The sequence below is a fragment of the Hyla sarda genome, chromosome 9 (assembly GCF_029499605.1).
Source record: "Hyla sarda isolate aHylSar1 chromosome 9, aHylSar1.hap1, whole genome shotgun sequence".
Lineage (NCBI taxonomy): Eukaryota > Metazoa > Chordata > Amphibia > Anura > Hylidae > Hyla > Hyla sarda.
In genome coordinates, this window is record NC_079197.1 from 78,407,729 (window position 1) to 78,428,875 (window position 21,147).

A 21,147-nucleotide genomic window follows, 5' to 3' on the forward strand; every position below is an offset into this window, starting at 1 on the left:
CCAGGTATTGAAATATCTCTTGAAGTTATGTGGGAACATACATTTCCCATTGACTTGTATGGGACTTTAAACATAAACCCCGCCCCTGGCAAATGGGGGTGAGTAAGGGTTAAATCACCTATCCTATGTTTGTTGTTGACATATAAGTAACATGTGTACCAAGTTTCACGTTAATATCTTTAGCCGTTTGGACGTGATGCCGGAACGTACACACATACACACATATATATAGATAGATATATAGATTAAAGCATGCAGAATAGAACTGCTATGTAGAAGAAAATGGCAGAAAAATTCAAAAATTACCCTTTTCCATAGCAATAGAGACAAGTATCTATCTATATATATATATTATATGTGTGTGTGTTTTTTACATTTCTTCCCTCGCTTATAGAACTGTGAGACAAGGTTGGTGACATCACACATGTGACCTCACAAGGGATTAGCTATATCTTTGCCTTTCTTATAATCAGGCAACAAAGAAGACAAGACATTTCAAGGATCAGAGGGAGGATGGCCAGGAGCAGCCGAATACAACCAACAAACCAAGAAGATTGGTTCCTAGCATGCCTTCAAAATGCCTAGGACAGGATAAAGAAAACATTCAGCAAAGAGAAGTTGAAAGGGGTAATCCAGGATGAGAAAATCAGAGCTGATTTCTTCTGAAAACTGCACCACCTCTGTCCTAATGTTGTGTGTGATATCGCTGCTAAATTCTTCAAAAGTGAATGGAGAAAACTTGTAATATTACATACAACATGAGGACAGGTATGGTGCTGTTTTTGGAAACAAATAGTTCTGTTTTCTATTCCCTTTTAACAAACTCCTAGGATGCAGCAACATTCATCTGATGGACGGCACAGGTAGGACACTACATGTTTTTCTATACATTTCTCACTATTAACACCAGATTCATGTAACTAACACAATCATTTCAATGGCCTCAGTGCTGAACTTCTAGACACATGGGATATTTATCAAAACCTATGTACAGGAAGAGTATCATCTTTCATCCTTTAGAGATTTTTGGTGAGATTTATCAAAATCTGTGCAAAGGAAAAGTTGACCAGTTGCCAATAGCAACCAATCAGATTAATTTTCATTTTCAGATTCAAATAAATTTTGCAGAGGCCTTGTTAAAAATAAAATAAGCAAGCTGATTGGTTGCTATGGGCAACTGGGCAACATTTCCTCTGCACAGGTTTTGATAAATTGTGAGCTGCTGGAGGGGACTTTTTTGTGCGAACTTGGCGAGTAGTACTGGTTGCCTAGTTTTGGTCACCCCAATGTGAAATCAGTCAAATGCATTCTACACCTCCCCCCTTTTTCTTTATACACTTTCCCTACAATATCTTTCACCCCCCTGCTATTTGGGGAAATTGAAGAAGGGAGTGCTTACACACATTGGGGGAAATGTATCAAAGATTTTAGCCCTGTTTTGTGTTTAATTTTTTGCGCAAAGTTTTGCGCAAGCTGTTTTTTTGCGTCTTTTTTTGCGCACATTCTGGTGGAGCATTTCCTCCAGATGTGTAAGTTTTGGTGTACCTTGGAGTGACATATTTAGTACACACAAATTTATTAACTGCATACATTTCATTTACCGACAGAAATCTTGCGGGATGACCATATTTTTAAAGCTATCTTGGACTGCACTTAGCAAGATGCTCTAAATCATGCATTTAATTTTCCATTTGGATTGCGGAGATTACTATGCTTTTGTCGCCAGTCAGATTATCTCTGTGATACTTAAAATCTTTTTCATGTACCTTTTAAAAAAAATGAAATGATTATAGACCACTTATGATCACCCCTTCACCCGCAGTCTAACCTGATTCAACTGGAAAATACATCAGGTTATAGTGCAGGTGAAATACTTCCGGCACAGTTCAGACTTCAAACTGTGTAAAATTCAAACTCCCCAGCTGCTCTTGATGAGTGCAGGAGATTGCACCTGTGTAGTGTAACCATGGTGACCACAGCTAAGAATATACCACTGTATGTGCAGGGAGAGACAAGAAGATATCGCTGTTAGGTCTATGTATATGTGTGAGTATGTGTATGTAGCAGAGGCAGGTGTGTGAGTGTGTGTATGTAGCAGAGCTGAGTGTGTAAGTGTGTGTATGTAGCAGAGCTGAGTGTGTGACTGAGTGTATGTAGCAGAGTTGAGTGTGTGAATGTGTATATGTAGCAGAGCTGAGTGTGTATATATAGCAGAGTTGAGTGTGTGAATGTGTGTATGTAGCAGAGTTGAGTGTGTGTATGTAGCAGAGTTTAGTGTGTGAATGTATGTAGCAGAGTTTAGTGCGTGAGTGTGTGTATGTAGCAGAGTTGAGTGTTTGAGTGTGTGTATGTAGCAGAGTTGAGTGTGTGTAATAGAGCTGAGTTTGTAAGTGTGTGTATGTAGCAGTGTTGAGTGAGTGTATGTAGCAGAGTCGAGTGTGTGTATGTAGCAGAAATGAGTGTGTGAGTATGTGCATGTAGCAGAGCTGAGTGTGTAAGTGTGTGTATGTAGCAAAGCTGAGTATGTAAGAGTGTGAATGTAGCAGACCTGAGTATGTGAATGTGTGTATGTAGCAGAGCTGAGTGTGTATATGTAGCAGAGTTGAGTGTGTTAATGTGTGTATGTAGCAGAGTTAAGTGTGAATGTGTGTATGTAGCAAAGCTGAGTATGTATATGCAGCATAGTTGAGTGTGAGTGTGTGTATGTAGCAGAGTTGAATGTGTGAGTGTGTGTATGTAGCAGAGTGGAGTGTGTGTGTGTATGTAGCAGAGCTGAGTGTGTATATGGAGCAGAGTTGAGTGTGAGTGTGTATGTAGAAGAGTTGAATGTGTAAATGTGTGTATGTAGCAGAGCTGAGTGTGTTTATGTAGCAAAGTTGAGTGTGTGTATGTAGCAGATTTGAGTGTGTGAATTTGTGTATGTAGCAAAGTTGAGTGTGTGAGTGTGTATGTAGCAGAACTGACTGTATAAGTGTGTGTGTAGCAGAGCTAAGTGTGTGAGTGTGTGTATGTAGCAGAGCTATGTGTGTAACTGTGTGTATGTAGCAAAGTTGAGTGTGTGAGTGTGTGTATGGAGCAGTGCTGAGTGTGTGAGTGTGTATATGTAGCAGAGCTGAGTGTGTGTGCATGTAGCAGAGCTGAGTGTGTGAATGTATGTATGTAGCAGAGCTGAGTATGTGAATGTGTGTATGTAGCAGTGCTGAGTGTTTGGTTGTGTGTATGTAGCAGGGTTGAGTGTGTGAGTGTATGTAGCAGAGTGGAGTGTGTGAGTGTGTGTATGTAGCAGAGCTGAGTGTGTATATGGAGCAGAGTTGAGTGTGAGTGTGTGTATGTAGAAGAGTTGAATGTGTAAATGTGTTTATGTAGCAGAGCTGAGTGTGTTTATGTAGCAAAGTTGAGTGTGTGTATGTAGCAGATTTGAGTGTGTGAATGTGTGTATGTAGCAGAGTTGAGTGTGTAAGTGTGTGTGTAGCAAAGTTGAGTGTGAGTGTGTATGTAGCAGAACTGAGTGTATAAGTGCGTGTGTAGCAGAGCTAAGTGTGTGAGTGTGTGTATGTAGCAGAGCTAAGTGTGTAAGTGTGTGTATGTAGCAAAGTTGAGTGTGTGATTGTGTGTATGTAGCAGAGCTGAGTGTGTGAGTGTGTATATGTAGCAGAGCTGAGTGTGTGTGTGCATGTAGCAGAGCTGAGTGTGTGAATGTATGTATGTAGCGGAGCTGAGTATGTGAATGTGTGCATGTAGCAGTGCTGAGTGTTTGGTTGTGTGTATGTAGCAGAGTTGAGTGTGTGAGTGTGTATATTAGGCAGAGCTGAGTGTGTGATCAGGTGTATTTAGCAGACCTGAGTGTGTGATCAAGTGTATGTAACAATGTTGAGTGTGTGTGTGGTCATGCTTACACATAATCACATTCAGCTCTGCTACATACCCATGTTGCACACTAATTTCTGCTAACAGGGTGCCTCCAGCTTTTGCAGAACTTCAACTCCCAGCCTGCCAAGTATTGCAAAACTTGGAGGCATTCTGGTTGGTAAACACTGATTTAGAGTTAAGGGGACAGATTGTTCAGCAAAATTACATATTTTTTAAACCCAGACATTCTGGGGGAGATTCTCAAAAACTACTGTTATTATTCACACCTTTTTTTTCTCCTCACATTTTCAAAGGTCTCTTTTGTTGCTTTGAAAATATGTGAAAATTCATTTTTGTGCCACTTTTCTTTATTTTTTTGCACCAAAATATTTTTTTGTTGCAACCATGAGATTTTTTTATGCCAAAATTGCCGAGTTTGGTGCCAAAATCGGCAATTTTTGTGCCAACTTTTACATCCAAGAAAATTCTGGTGGAAACATCTCACGAAATATTCCATGGTTACTAGTGCCCAGACAAGCAATAACTGTATAAATAAAACCTTTCTGAGCTTAAATGTGAGTGCAGGTGCAGTGACCAAGAAAAAAAAATATAAAAGTATATATATATAAATTTTTAATAATTACTTACATGACACCTTTCCCCCCCCCCCCCAAAAAAAAAGAAAAAAGTCAACGAAACAATAAAACTACAACCATTTCTTTGATTTCTACACTATCAAAAAGCTGGTGTGAAAGTTTTGATGTAAACTGGACTCTCACCCCTTTGAAAATATCATATTAAGCAGACAATATACGTGGACACACCCACTTTTACAAAACTGACATGAACAGTAGTGTTGAGCAGCATAGGCCATATTCGAATTTGCGAATATTCGCGAATATATGGACGAATATTCGCCCTATATTCGCGAATATTCGCAATATCCTCGTTTTATTTTCGCATGCGCGAAAAATCGCGTATGCGAACATTTGCATAAACATTACACAAACGAAAATTCGCATATGCGAAAATTAGCATATGCTAATGTTCGCATGTGCGAAAATTCGCATGACAGTTTCACACAGTACTATTAGAGCCTTCTTTACACCAAACAAGCTGGAAGGAGAGAGGGATGATCACTGTGATGTGTACTGTGAAAAAAATAAATAAATAAAAACACGAATATTCGTAATTACGAATATATAGTGCTATATTCGCGAATATTCGCGAATTCGCGAATATGCGATATTCGCGAATAAAATTCGCTTTGCGAATATTCGCGAGCAACACTAATGAACAGCGTAAACCGCGGCACAAAGCTCTTTCAAAATGTGGTCGATACTTTTTGCGCCAAAATAGTTTTTTTTACGCAAAATTCTTTGATAATCTTCCCCTCTGTGTACTTGATAAAGAATTATGATTTTACTATTCTGCAAAGTTTTGTTCGGCGCACACTGCTGCTCCAGCACTTCTAGCTATGAGCAGTGAGCAGTGTACCGTGTGAGGTAGAGAAGGATGCACAGTAGAGCGAGGGGGGCCTTTCTTTATTTGCACAAAATTTATCAAAGTACATGCACAACTTTAGTAAATCTTGAGCAAGAGTGTAAATTAGACAAGCAGTGTAAAGGGTAGAACTGTGTCTACAATAGACACCTAATGATATATGTCCCCCATTGTCTTGGCTCAACAGGTGTCGTGTCAACTGTGTCCCTCCATATACACCAGGTGAGTTCTACTACATAAATGGCATAAGTGACTGTTTGGATAAGCGCTGCCCGTTTTATAATTCTTTTCTTATGTAATGAACAGAGTCATGCCCTTCTGGGTCTATTTACTGGGGGGGGGGGGGTATTCATCAAGAGTGGTGTAGGTGAATGTCTTTTTATCTCATTAAATCACGTGGTTTCCCTGTTTGTGTGGCCATAACTTTTAAATTTTCATCCAACCTCATTGTGTAAGGGCTTATTTTTTGCAGGACAAGCCATACTTTTTATTAGTATTATTGTTGGGACACATGTTACCTTTTGATCCTTTTTATTCCAGTTTTTTAAACAAAATTAGCAAATTTTGCATTTTTATGTAGGGTTTTTTGTTACCAATGTTTACTGTGCGGGACAAATAACATCATTTTAAAGTAAAAGTCATTATGAATGTGGCAATACCTATTATGTATAGTTTTTTTTTTATTATTTAGTAATACAGGGCTTTATTAGAAAAGGGGTATTTATATAATTTTTTACACTGTTTATTGAAAAACATTTTATTTTCACACTTTTCACCTGTTATACTATACTGCAGTACAAATTTACTGCAGTATGGTATAACTGTTATGACAGTTCCCTGTATGGTCCAGGCTAGCACTGGACCTTACAGGCTCCCATACTGAGAAGACAGAAAGCTATCCACTAGCTTTCTGTTGCCATGATAACCAGCCAGACATTCTTGCGGGAATGTAGACACATTTTTTCCTAGAATGGATGGAACGTACCATTACCTGCGCAGCCACCGCTTTAATCTTTGTGGGGCTAGTGGACATTTCCAGGAATGGGAGCGTACTTGTACACCCTGCGTCTCCAACTGGTTAAACCAGTGCCTCTTGAGGAATAACATACTGGAAAATTTGACTTCACTTTTTAAGCTTATGTTGTTAAGTTATTTAGCAATATGTTAAATTATACAAATACCCACATAAGTATTGAGTTCAAAATATGTAATTTTCCCTTATGCTACTTTTATATTCAATAATTTTTGGGCCAAGTAGTCCGATGACTTAGCCATCTTTATCATTTTTGACTTGGCAATATTGATAATTTTTAGGTTCAGGTCATCGGTTTACACGAAAAAAGTATGAGTGCAGGATGGTTTGGGAAAAAGGCTATTTTTAACTCCGTATGCATATGCCCTCGCGTCCCGTCACTTAAGGGCGGAGGGCGTATCCATACGCCCTCGGCATTTCCGATCACTGCCGCTCGCCTGGCGGTGATCGGACCATGATGACTGCTGATATCTATCAGCAGGCATCCCGTGGCAATGCCTAGGGGGGTCCTTAGACCCCCCCCCCATATTGGCATTCGCAGCAAATCGCAAGTCAATTCAGACCCGATCTCCCGGAAAATAAGACTGACCGGAGCTGTCAGAGCCAACTCCGACCAGCCTAAAGGATAGGAGCGAGGTGGCAGTGTTGCCACCCCCTCCTATCCTCTGCCATTGGTCGGTCAGGCTGACCACCAATGGCAGGAGGGGGGCGGGGGGTTAGAGTTAATTTCCCCCGCTCTGGCCACCGATCGGAAGTCGGTACAGAGCGGGGGAACACGGGCGGAGAGGGGGGAGCATGACCCGGCTTACCCGGACCTTCGGAGGCGGCATCCTGTAGCAGTGGCGCAAGCAGGAAGAGCGGCGGCCGGAAAGTGCGGCGGAGAAGGCTGCAGTGAAGATCGCGATAAGTGATCTTCACTGTGGCCTTCTATTAGCTGCAAAACTACAACTCCCAGCATGCCCACACAGCCAAAGGCTGTCTGGGCATGCTGGGAGTTGTAGTTTTGCAACATCTGGAGGGTCACAGTTGGGAGACCACTGTGTAGTGGTCTCTAAACTGTGGTCCTCCAGATGTTGCAAAACTACAACTTTCAGCATGCACTGACTGTCTGGGCATGCTGGGAGTTGTAGTTTTGCAACATCTGAAGTGGCACAGTTTGGAGACCACTATATGGTGGTCTCCAAACTGTAGCCCTCCAGATGTTGCAAAACTACAACTCCCAGCATGCCCAGACAGTCAGGGATGCTGGGCGTGTAGTTCTGCAATATCTAGCCCTTCAGATGTTGCAGAACTACAACTCCCAACATGCCTGGACAGTCTGGGCATGCTTGGAGTTGTAGTTTTGCAACATCTGGAGGGCTACAGTTTGGAGGCCACTACTTAGCGGTCTCCAAACTGTTCTTCCCCAGTTGTTGCATAACTACAACTCCTAGCATGCCCAGACTGTCCAGGCATGCTGGTAGTTGTAGTTCTGCAACATCTGAAGGGCCAGATATTGCAGAACTACATGCCCAGCATCCCTGACTGTCTGGCCACGCTGGGAATTGTAGTTTTGCAACAGCTGTAGGCACACTGGTTGGGAAACACTGAGCTAGAGTCTGTTCCCTAACTCAGTGATTCCCCACCAGTGTGCCTACAGCTGTTGTAAAACTACAACTCCCAGCATGTACGGTCTGTCAGTGCATTCTGGGAGTTGTCATTTTGCCACCGCTGAAGGTTTGCCCCCCCCCCCCCCCCCCCCCCCCATGTGAATGTACAGGGTACATTCACACAGGCGGATCTACAGTGGGTTTCCTTCAAGGAAACTTATTGTGAACCCCTGCCTGTGTGAATGTACCCTAAAAACACTACACTAACAAATAATAAAAAATAAAACACTACATATACACCCCCTTACACGTCGCCCCCCCCCCCAATAAAAATGAAAAACGTCTCATACGGCAGTGTTTCCTAAATGGCACCTCCAGCTGTTGCAAAACCACAACTCCCAGTGTTGCCGGACAGCCATAGACTGTCCTGACAGGCTGTGAGTCTTGCAACAGCTGGAGGCACCCTGTTTGGGAAACACTGCTGTAGGGTTTTGGTGGAGACAAGCCTCGTCCTTGTAACCGGGTCCGCCCCTATTGAAAATTCCTTATTCAGGCCTCAAATGCGCACTTCAGAGCCCTGTCGTATTTCAAGGCAACAGTTTAGGGCCACATATGGGGTATCTCTGTGCTCGGGAGAAATTGTGTTACAAATTTTGGGGGGATTTTTCTCCCATTACCCTTTGTAGAAATGGTACATTTGGGAAAAAAAACTGCACTTTAGTGGAAATTTTTTTTTTTCATTTACACATCCGAATTTAACAAAAAAGTCGTCAAACACCTGTGGGGTGTTAAGGCTCACTGGACCCCTTGTTATGTGCCTTGAGGGGTGTAGTTTCCAAAATAGTATGCCATGTGTTTTGTTTTTTTGCTGTTCTGGCACCATAGGGGCTTCCTAAATGTGACATGCCCCCAAAAACCATTTCAGCAAAATTCACTCTCCAAAATCCCATTGTCGCTCCTTCCCTTCTGAGCCCTCTACTGCGCCCGCCGAACACTTGACATACACATATGAGGCATTTCCATACTTGAGAGAAATTGGGTTACACATTTTGGGGGGCTTTTTCTCCTATTCCCCCTTGTAAAATTTCAAAAACTGGGTCTACAAGAACATGCGAGTGTAAAAAATGAAGATTTTGAATTTTCTCCTTCACTTTGCTGCTATTCCTGTGAAACACCTAAAGGGTTAACAAACTTACTGAATGTCATTTTGAATACTTTGAGGGGTGCAGTTTTTATAATGGGGTTATTTATGGGGTATTTCTAATATGAAGGCCCTTCAAATCCACTTCAAAACTGAACTGGCCCCTGAAAAATTGCTTCTGAACTTTTAAGCCCTCTGATGTTTTCCAAAAGTAAAAACATGTCAACTTTATGATGCAAACATAAAGTAGACATATTGTATTTGTAAATCAATATATAATTTATTTGGAATGTCTGTTTTCCTTACAAGCAGAGAGCTTCAAAGTTAGAAAAATGCTACATTTTAAATTTTTTCATCAAATTTTGGAATTTTTCACAAAGAAATGATGCAAGAATGGACAAAAAATTACCACTGACATAAAGTAAAATATGTCACAAAAAAAACAATCTCAGAATCAGAATGAAAAGTAAAGGCATCCCAGAGTTATTAATGCTTAAAGTGACAGTGGTCAGAATTGCAAAAAATGCTCCTGTCCTTAGGGTTATAATGGGCTCCGTCCCCAAGGAGTTAAAGGGGTACTCCGGTGAAAAACTTTTTTCTGCTGAATACTACGGTGGAAATTCTGCTGACAACTGCTGAATACTACAGTGAAAATTCTGCTGACATCATGAGCACAGTGGTCTCTGCTGACATCTCTTTCCATTTTAGGAACTGTCCAGGGTAAAAGGAAATCCCCATAGCAAACATATGCTGTTCTGGACAGTTCATAATGGACAGAGATGTCAGCAGAGAGCACTGTGCTCGTGATGTCAGCAGACAGTTCTGTGTTTCAAAAAGAAAATAATTTTTGCTGTAGTATTCAGCAGCTAATAAGTACAGGAAGGAATAATATTTTTTTAATAGAAGTCATTTACAAATCTGTTTAACTTTCTGGCACCAGTTGATTTAAAAAAAAGTTTTTCACCGGAGTACCCCTTTAAAGATGGACAGGCAGGCTGACGGGGAGAAAGTACGCCTGTATTTGGAACTTAAAAACTCAAATGGGTTTTTGTGTTCAAAATATGTAATTTTCCATTATGCTTCTACCCTTTCATAATCCATAATTTTTTGGGCCAGGTATTCTGATAATTTGATGAAATGAGAAGAGTATGAGTGTAGGATGGTTTGGGAAAATCTGTGTAGAAGGACAAATGGATGAAAGGATGGCAACATATGGATACTTTTTTCAAAGCAAAGGAGTGTAAAATTGGTAAAAAGTCCATTTTTGGAGATGGAGAGGAAGGCTGAAGGGGAGGAGGAGGCCTACATTTTGAACTTGAAAACCCTCATGTGTTTTTGTGTTCAAAATGTGTAATTTTCCCATATGCTACTACCCTTATATAATCCATAATTTTTGGGAAAGGTAGACCGAAAACTTTGCGGCAAGAGCACAGTATTAGTGTAGGATGATTTCGGAAAAGGCTATTTTTAGAGATGGACAGGCAGGCTGAAGGGGAGGAGGTAGGCCTGTATTTTGAACTTAAAAACTCACATGGATTTTTGGGTTCAAAATGTGTATTTTTCCCTTATGCTGCTATCCTTTTAAAATCCATAATTTTGGGGCTAGGTACTCCGATAACTTGTTAAAGTGAGAACAGTATGAGTGTATGATGGTTTTGGAACATAGGTGTTGAAGCACAATTCGATGAAAGGATGGCCGCATATGGCAAGTTTACTGTTTGATTTTTTTCAATGCAGTGAAGTAGCTTATAATTATTAAAAAGGGTATTTTTGGAGATGGACAGGCAGGCTGAAGGGGAGGAGGTAGGCCTGTATTTTGAACTTAAAAACTCAAATGGGTTTTTGGGTTCAAAATCTGTATTTTTCACTAATGCTGCTATCCTTTTATAATCCATAATTTTTGGGCCTGGTAGTCTAATTTCTTGGCGACATAATAACAGTATGAGTGCATGGTTTGGGAAAATAGATGCAGAAGGACAAATGGATGAAAGGATGGCCGCATCTGGCAACTTTACTGTTTGCTTTTTTTCAATGCAAAGGAGGAGCGTATAATTATTAAAAAGGGTATTTTTGGAGATGGACAGGCAGGCTGTAGGGGAGGAGGTAGAAAGAAAGAAAGAAGGGGCAGCGGCACCCATTGCCGGCGCCGCTTCCCCGTTGCCTCCCCCATCCCCGGTTGTATAATTACCTGTTGCTGGGGTCGGGTCAGCGCTGCTTCAGGCCTCCGGGGTGCATCCCCTGCGTCGTTGCTATGCGCTGCATGGCGCGGCGCAATGACGAGTGACATCACTCGTCATTGCGTCTCACAACGCAAAGCAATGATGTAGGGGATGCACACCGGAGGCCTGAAGCAGCACGGACCCGACCCCGGCAACAGCTAGTTATACAACTAGGGATGGGGGAGGCAACGGGGCAGCGGCGACGGCAATGGGTGCCGCTGCCCCTTATCTCCCCCTAGCTATCGGTGCAGCTGCCCCATTGCCGGCGCCGCTTCTCTCCCCCTGGCTATCGGCGCTGGCAATGGGACAGCGGCACCGATAGCCAGGGGGAGAGAAGGGGCAGCGGCGCCGATAGCAGGGGGAGAGAAGCGGCGGTAGCAGGGCTCTAGACCCCAGGAAAGGCAGGGGGAGAGAAGCAGGCAGCAACTGCCTCTCTCCCCCTGCCTTTCCTGGGGGCTCTGTGGGGTGAGAAGCAGTGTATCGGGGTATACACATGCACACACACGCACCCTCATTTTATGAAGGATATTTGGGTAAAAAACTTTTTTTACTCAAATATCCTTGGTAAAATGAGGGTGCGTGTTATAGGCCGGTGCGTGGAACACCCCGATAAATACGGTAATGTTCCCTTATGCTGCTACCCTTTTATAATCCATAGTTTTTGGGCCAGGTAGTCTAATTACTTGGCGACATAATAACAGTATGAGTGCATGGTTTGGGAAAATAGATGCAGAAGGACAAATGGATGAAAGGATGGCCGCATCTGGCAACTTTACTGTTTGCTTTTTTTCAATGCAAAGGAGGAGCGTATAATTATTAAAAAAGGGTATTTTTGGAGATGGACAGGCAGGCTGTAGGGGAGGAGGTAGGCCTGTATTTTGAACTTAAAAACTCAAATGGGTTTTTGGGTTCAAAATGTCTATTTTTCACTAATGCTGCTATCCTTTTATAATCCATAATTTTTGGGCCAGGTAGTCTAATTACTTGGCGACATAATAACAGTATGAGTGCATGGTTTGGGAAAATAGATGGACAAATGGATGAAAGGATGGCCGCATCTGGGAACTTTACTGTTTGCTTTTTTTCAATGCAAAGGAGGAGCGTATAATTATTAAAAAGGGTATTTTTGGAGATGGACAGGCAGGCTGTAGGGGAGGAGGTAGGCCTGTATTTTGAACTTAAAAACTCAAATGGGTTTTTGGGTTCAAAATGTATATTTTTTCCCTTATGGTGCTATCCTTTTATAATCCATAATTTTGGGGCCAGGTTGTCCGATAACTTGGCAAAGTGAAAACAGTATGATTGTATGATAGTTTGGGAACATAGGTGTTGAAGCACAAATCGATGAAAGGATAGCAGCATATGTCAACTTAACTGTTTGTTTTTCCAAAGCAAATGAAGAGTGCATAATTATTAAAAAAGGGTATTTTTGGAGATGGACAGGCAGGCTGATGGGGAGGAGGTAGGCCTGTATTTTGAACTTAAAAACTCAAATGGGTTTTTGGGTTCAAAATGTGTATTTTTCCTTTATGCTGCTATCCTTTTATAATCCATAATTTTGGGGCCAGGTTGTCCGATAACTTGGCAAAGTGAAAACAGTATGAGTGAATGATGGTTACCCCTGCTATCGGCGCTGCTGCCCCTTCTCTCCCCCTGGCTATCAGTGCCGCTGCCCCATTGCCGGCGCCGATAGCAAGGGGGAGAGAAATGGCGCCGGCAATGGGGCAGCGGCGTCGACAGACAGGGGGAAGGAAGGGGCAGCGGCACCCATTGCCGGCGCCGCTGCCCCGTTGCCTCCCCCATCCCCAGTTGTATAATTATCTGTTGCTGGGGTCGGGTCAGCGCTGCTTCAGGCCTCCGGTGTGCATTCCCTGCGTTGTTGCTATGCTTTGCATGGCGCGGCGCAATGACAAGAGACGTCATTGCGTCTCGCAACGCATAGCAATGATGCAGGGGACGCACACCGGAGGCCTGAAGCAGCGCGGACCCGACCCCGGCAACAGGTAATTATACAACTAGGGATGGGGGAGGAAACGGGGCAGCGGCGCCGGAAATGGATGCCACTGCCCCTTATCCCCCCCCTGGCTATCGGTGCCCTTGCCCCATTGCCGGTTCCGCTTCTCTCTCCCTGGCTATCGGCGCTGCAATGGGACAGCGGCACCGATAGCCAGGGGGAGAGAAGGGGCAGCGGCGCCAATAGTAGGGGGAGAGAAGCGGCGGTAGCAGGGCTCTAGACCCCAGGAAAGGCAGGGGGAGAGAAGCAGGCAGCGACGGCCTCTCTCCCCCTGCCTTTCCTGGGGGCTCTGTGGGGTGAGAAGCAGTGTATCGGGGTATACACATGCACACACACGCACCCTCATTTTATGAAGGATATTTGGGTAAAAAACTTTTTTTACCCAAATATCCTTGGTAAAATGAGGGTGCGTGTTATAGGCCGGTGCGTGGTACACCCCGATAAATACGGTAATTTTCCCTTATGCTGCTATCCTTTTATCATCCATAATTTTTGGGCCAGGTAGTCTAATAACTTGGCGACATAACAGTATGAGTGCATGGTTTCGGAAAATAGGTGCAGAAAGACAAATGGATGAAAGGATGGCTGCATATGGCAACTTTACTCTTTGCTTTTTTTCAATGCAAAGGAGGAGTGTAAAATTATTAAAAAGGGTATATTTGGAGATGGACAGGCAGGCTGAAGGAGAGGACGTAGGCCTGTATTTTGAATGGGTTTTTGGGTTCAAAATGTGTATTTTTCCCTTATGCTGCTATCCTTTTAAAATCCATAATTTTGGGGCTAGGTACTCCGATAACTTGTTAAAGTGATAACAGTATGAGTGTATGATGGTTTTGGAACATAGGTGTTGAAGCACAATTCGATGAAAGGATGGCCGCATATGGCAAGTTTACTGTTTGATTTTTTTCAATGCAGTGGAGGAGCTTATAATTATTGAAAAGGGTATTTTTGGAGATGGACAGGCAGGCTGTAGGGGAGGAGGTAGGCCTGTATTTTGAACTTAAAAACTCAAATGGGTTTTTGGGTTCAAAATGTGTATTTTTCACTAATGCTGCTATCCTTTTATAATCCATAATTTTTGGGCCTGGTAGTCTAATTACTTGGCGACATAATAACAGTATGAGTGCATGGTTTGGGAAAATAGATGCAGAAGGACAAATGGATGAAAGGATGGCCGCATCTGGGAACTTTACTGTTTGCTTTTTTTCAATGCAAAGGAGGAGCGTATAATTATTAAAAAGGGTATTTTTGGAGATGGACAGGCAGGCTGTAGGGGAGGAGGTAGGCCTGTATTTTGAACTTAAAAACTCAAATGGGTTTTTGGGTTCAAAATGTGTATTTTTCACTAATGCTGCTATCCTTTTATAATCCATAATTTTTGGGCCAGGTAGTCTAATTACTTGGCGACATAATAACAGTATGAGTGCATGGTTTGGGAAAATAGATGCAGAAGGACAAATGGATGAAAGGATGGCCGCATCTGGCAACTTTACTGTTTGCTTTTTTTCAATGCAAAGGAGGAGCGTATAATTATTTAAAAGGGTATTTTTGGAGATGGACAGGCAGTCTGTAGGGGAGGAGGTAGGCCTGTATTTTGAACTTAAAAACTCAAATGGGTTTTTGGGTTCAAAATGTGTATTTTTCCCTTATGCTGCTATCCTTTTATAATCCATAATTTTGGGGCCAGGTTGTCCGATAACTTGGCAAAGTGAAAACAGTATGAGTGTATGATGGTTTGGGAACATAGGTGTAGAAGCACAAATCGATGAAAGGTGAGCAGCATATTTCAACTTAACTGTTTGTTTTTCCAAAGCAAATGAAGAGTGCATAATTATTAAAAAAGGGTATTTTTGGAGATGGACAGGCAGGCTGATGGGGAGGAGGTAGGCCTGTATTTTGAACTTAAAAACTTAAATGGGTTTTTGGGTTCAAAATGTGTATTTTTCCCTTATGCTGCTATCCTTTTATAATCCATAATTTTTGGGCCAGGTTGTCCGATAACTCGGCAAAGTGAAAACAGTATGAATGTATGATGGTTACCCCTGCTATCGGTGCTGCTGCCCCTTCTCTCCCTCTGGCTATCAGTGCCGCTGCCCCATTGCCGGCGCCGATAGCCAGGGGGAGAGAAACGGCGCCGGCAATGGGGCAGCGGCATCGACAGACAGGGGGAAAGAAGGGGCAGTGGCACCCATTGCCGGCGCCGCTGCCCCGTTGCCTCCCCCATCCCCGGTTGTATAATTACCTGTTGCTGGGGTCGGCGCTGCTTCAGGCCTCCGGTGTGCATTCCCTGTGTCTTTGCTATGCTTTGCATGGCGCGGCGCAATGACGAGAGACGTCACTTGTCATTGCCTCTCGCAACGCATAGCAATGATGCAGAGGACGCACACCGGAGGCCTGAAGCAGCGCGGACCCGACCCCGGCAACAGGTAATTATACAACTAGGGATGGGGGAGGCAACGGGGCAGCGGCGCCGGAAATGGGTGCCGCTGCCCCTTATCCCCCCTGGCTATCGGTGCCGTTGCCCCATTGTCGGCGCCGCTTCTCTCCCCCTGGCTATCGGCGCTGGCAAGGGGACAGCGGCACCGATGGCCAGGGGGAGATAAGGAGCAGCGGCGCCGATAGCAGGGGGAGAGAAGCGGCGGTAGCAGGACTCTAGACCCCAGGAAAGGCAGGGGGAGAGAAGCAGGCAGCGACGGCCTCTCTCCCCCTGCCTTTCCTGGGGGCTCTGTGGGGTGAGAAGCAGTGTATCGGGGTATACACATGCACACACACGCACCCTCATTTTATGAAGGATATTTGGGTAAAAAACTTTTTTTACCCAAATATCCTTGGTAAAATGCGGGTGCGTGTTATAGGCCGGTGAGTGGTACACCCCGATAAATACGGTAATTTTCCCTTATGCTGCTACCCTTTTATAATCCATAATTTTGGGGCCAGGTAGTCTAATAACTTGGCGACATGATAACAGTATGAGTGCATGGTTTCGGAAAATAGGTGCAGAAGGACAAATGGATGAAAGGATGGCTGTATATGGCAACTTTACTGTTTGCTTTTTTTCATTGCAAAGGAGGAGCGTAAAATTATTAAAAAGGGTATATTTGGAGATGGACAGGCAGGCTGAAGGGGAGGACGTAGGCCTGTATTTTGAATGGGTTTTTGGGTTCAAAATGTGTATTTTTCCCTTATGCTGCTATCCTTTTAAAATCCATAATTTTGGGGCTAGGTACTCCGATAACTTGTTAAAGCGAGAACAGTATGAGTGTTTGATGGTTTTGGAACATAGGTGTTGAAGCTCAATTCGATGAAAGGATGGCCGCATATGGCAAGTTTACTGTTTGTTTTTTTTTCAATGCAGTGGAGGAGCTTATAATTATTGAAAAAGGTATTGTTGGAGATGGACAGGCAGGTTGTAGGGGAGTAGGTAGGCCTGTATTTTGAACTTAAAAACTCAAATGGGTTTTTGGGTTCAAAATGTGTATTTTTCCCTCATGCTGCTATCCTTTTATAATCCATAATTTTTGGGCCAGGTTGTCCGATAACTTGGCAAAGTGAAAACAGTATGAGTGTATGATGGTTTGGGAACATAGGTGTAGAAGCACAAATCGATGAAAGGATAGCAGCATATGGCAACTTAACTGTTTGTTTTTCCAAAGCAAATGAAGAGTGCATAATTATTAAAAAAGGGTATTTTTGGAGATGGACAGGCAGGCTGATGGGGAGGAGGTAGGCCTGTATTTTGAACTTAAAAACTCAAATGGGTTTTTGGGTTCAAAATGTGTATTTTTACCTTATGCTGCTATCCTTTTATAATCCATAATTTTGGGGCCAGGTTGTCCGATAACTTGACAAAGTGAAAACAGTATGAGTGTATGATGGTTACCCCTGCTATCGGCGCTGCTGCCCCTTCTCTCCCCCTGGCTATCAGTGCCGCTGCCCCATTGCCGGCGCCGATAGCCAGGGGGAGAGAAACGGCGCCGGCAATGGGGCAGCGGCGTCGACAGACAGGGGGAAAGAAGGGGCAGCGGCACCCATTGCCGGCGCCGCTGCCCCGTTGCCTCCCCCATCCCCAGTTGTATAATTACCTGTTGCTGGGGTCGGGTCAGCGCTGCTTCAGGCCTCCGGTGACATCACTAGTCATTGCGTCTCGCAACGCATAGCAATGATGCAGGGGACGCACACCGGAGGCCTAAAGCAGCGCGGACCCAACCCCGGCAACAGGTAATTATACAACTAGGGATGGGGGAGGCAATGGGTCCGCTGCCCGTTATCTCCCCCTGGCTATCGGTGCCGCTGCCCCATTGCCGGCGCCGCTTCTCTCCCCCTGGCTATCGGCTCTGGCAATGGGACAGCGGCACCGATAGCCAGGGGGAGAGAAGGGGCAGCGGCGCCGAGAGCAGGGGGAGAGAAGCGGCGGTAGCAGGGCTCTAGAACCCAGGAAAGGCAGGGGGAGAGAAGCAGGCAGCGACGGCCTCTCTCCCCCTGCCTTTCCTGGGGGCTCTGTGGGGTGAGAAGCAGTGTATCGGGGTATACACATGCACACACACGCACCCTCATTTTATGAAGGATATTTGGGTAAAAAAGTATTTTTACCCAAATATCCTTGGTAATATGAGGGTGCGTGTTATAGGCCGGTGCGTGGTACACCCCAATAAATACGGTAATTTTCCCTTATGCTGCTATCCTTTTATAATCCATAATTTTGGGGCCAGGTTGTCCGATAACTTGGCAAAGTGAAAACAGTATGAGTGTATGATGGTTACCCCTGCTATCGGCGCTGCTGCCCCTTCTCTCCCCCTGGCTATCAGTGCCGCTGCCCCATTGCCGGCGCCGATAGCCAGGGGGAGAGAAACGGCGCCGGCAATGGGGCAGCGGCGTCGACAGACAGGGGGAAAGAAGGGGCAGCGGCACCCATTGACGGCGCCGCTGCCCCGTTGCCTCCCCCATCCCCGGTTGTATAATTACCTGTTGCTGGGGTCGGGTCAGTGCTGCTTCAGGCCTCCGGTGTGCATCCCCTGTGTCGTTGCTATGCGCTGCATGGCGTGGCGCAATGACGAGTGACGTCACTCGTCATTGCGTCTTGCAACGCATAGCAATGATGCAGGGGATGCACACCGGAGGCCTGAAGCAGCGCGGACCCGACCCCGGCAACAGGTAATTATACAACTAGGGATGGGGGAGGCAACGGGGCAGCGGCGCCGGCAATGGGTGCCGTTGCCCCTTATCTCCCCCTGGCTATCGGTGCCGCTGCCCCATTGCCGGCGCCGCTTCTCTCCCCCTGGCTATCGGCGCTGGCAATGGGACAGCGGCACCGATAGCCAGGGGGAGAGAAGGGGCAGCGGCGCCGATAGCAGGAGGAAAGAAGCGGCGGTAGCAGGGCTCTAGACCCCAGGAAAGGCAGGGGAAGAGAAGCAGGCAGCGGCGGCCTCTCTCCCCCTGCCTTTCCTGGGGGCTCTGTGGGGTGAGAAGCAGTGTTTCGGGGTATACACATGCACACACACGCACCCTCATTTTATGAATGATATTTGGGTAAAAAAGTATTTTTACCCAAATATCCTTGGTAATATGAGGGTGCGTGTTATAGGCCGGTGCGTTGTACACCCCGATAAATACGGTAATGTTCCCTTATGCTGCTACCCTTTTATAATCCATAATTTTTGGGCCAGGTAGTCTAATTATTTGGCGACATAATAACAGTATGAGTGCATGGTTTGGGAAAATAGATGCAGAAGGACAAATGGATGAAAGGATGGCCGCATCTGGCAACTTTACTTTTTGCTTTTTTTCAATGCAAAGGAGGAGCGTAAAATTATTGAAAAGGGTATTTTTGGAGATGGACATGCAGGCTGTAGGGGATGAGGTAGAAAGAAAGAAAGAAGGGGCAGCGGCACCCATTGCCGGCGCCGCTGCCCCGTTGCCTCCCCCATCTCCGGTTGTATAATTACCTGTTGCTGGGGTCGGGTCAGCGCTGCTTCAGGCTTCCGGTGTGCATCCCCTGCGTCGTTGCTATGTGCTGTATGGCGCGGCGCAATGACGAGTGACGTCACTCGTCATTGCGTCTCGCAACGCATAGCAATGATGCAGGGGACGCACACCGGAGGCCTGAAGCAGCGCGGACCCGACCCCGGCAACAGGTAATTATACAACTAGGGATGGAGGAGGCAACGGGGCAGAGGCGCCGGCAATGGGTGCCGCTGCCCCTTATCTCCCCCTGGCTATCGTTGCCGCTGCCCCATTGCCGGCGCCGCTTCTCTCCCCCTGGCTATCGGCGCTGGCAATGGGACAGCGGCACCGATAGCCAGGGGGAGAGAAGGGGCAGCGGCGCCGATAGCAGGGTGAGAGAAGCGGCGGTAGCAGGGCTCTAGACCCCAGGAAAGGCAGGGGGAGAGAAGCAGGCAGCGACGGCCTCTCTCCCCCTGCCTTTCCTGGGGGCTCTGTGGGGTGAGAAGCAGTGTATCGGGGTATACAATGCAGACACACGCACCCTCATTTTATGAAGGATATTTGGGTAAAAAACTTTTTTTACCCAAATATCCTTGGTAAAATGAGCGTGCGTGTTATAGGCCGGTGCGTTGTACACCCCGATAAATACGGTAATGTTCCCTTATGCTGCTACCCTTTTATAATCCATAATTTTTGGCCAGGTAGTCTAATTTCTTGGTGACATAATAACAGTATGAGTGCATGGTTTGGGAAAATAGATGCAGAAGGACAAATGGATGATAGGATGGCCGCATCTGGGAACTTTACTGTTTGCTTTTTTTCAATGCAAAGGAGGAGCGTATAATTATTAAAAAGGGTATTTTTGGAGATGGACAGGCAGGCTTTAGGGGAGGAGGTAGGCCTGTATTTTGAACTTAAAAACTCAAATGGGTTTTTGGGTTCAAAATGTGTTTTTTTCACTAATGCTGCTATCCTTTTATAATTCATAATGTTTGGGCCAGGTAGTCTAATTACTTGGCGACATAATAACAGTATGAGTGCATGGTTTGGGAAAATAGATGCAGAAGGACAAATGGATGAAAGGATGGCCGCATCTGGCAACTTTACTGTTTGCTTTTTTTCAATGCAAAGGAGGAGCGTATAATTATTAAAAAGGGTATTTTTGGAGATGGACAGGCAGGCTGATGGGGAGGAGGTAGGCCTGTATTTTGAACTTAAAAACTCAAATGGGTTTTTGGGTTCAAAATGTGTATTTTTCCCTCATGCTGCTATCCTTTTATAATCCATAATTTTTGGGCCAGGTTGTCCGATAACTTGGCAAAGTGAAAACAGTATGAGTGTATGATGGTTTGGGAACATAGGTGTAGAAGCACAAATCGATGAAAGGATAGCAGCATATGGCAACTTAACTGTTTGTTTTTCCAAAGCAAATGAAGAGTGCATAATTATTAAAAAAGGGTATTTTTGGAGATGGACAGGCAGGCTGATGGGGAGGAGGTAGGCCTGTATTTTGAACTTAAAAACTCAAATGGGTTTTTGGGTTCAAAATGTGTATTTTTCCCTTATGCTGCTATCCTTTTATAATCCATAATTTTTGGGCCAGGTAGTCTAATTACTTGGCGACATAATAACAGTATGAGTGCGTGGTTTGGGAAAATAGATGCAGAAGGACAAATGGATGAAAGGATGGCCGCATCTGGCAACTTTACTGTTTGCTTTTTTTCAATGCAAAGGAGGAGCGTATAATTATTAAAAGGCTATTTTTGGAGATGGACAGGCAGGCTGTAGGGGAGGAGGTAGGCCTGTATTTTGAACTTAAAAACTCAAATGGGTTTTTGGGTTCAAAATGTGTATTTTTC

At 44.8% G+C, this 21,147-nt stretch overlaps 1 long non-coding RNA gene across 2 annotated transcripts in view; it reads left to right on the forward strand.

The window, feature by feature from the left end:
• Positions 1-21,147, forward strand: part of LOC130291478 (uncharacterized) — a 118,708-nt gene that overhangs the window by 21,302 nt on the left and 76,259 nt on the right. For both annotated transcript variants that reach the window (XR_008847945.1, XR_008847946.1), the window contains exon 2: positions 474-863. This is a non-coding gene — a long non-coding RNA (uncharacterized LOC130291478). The remainder of the gene's footprint in view (positions 1-473; positions 864-21,147) is intronic.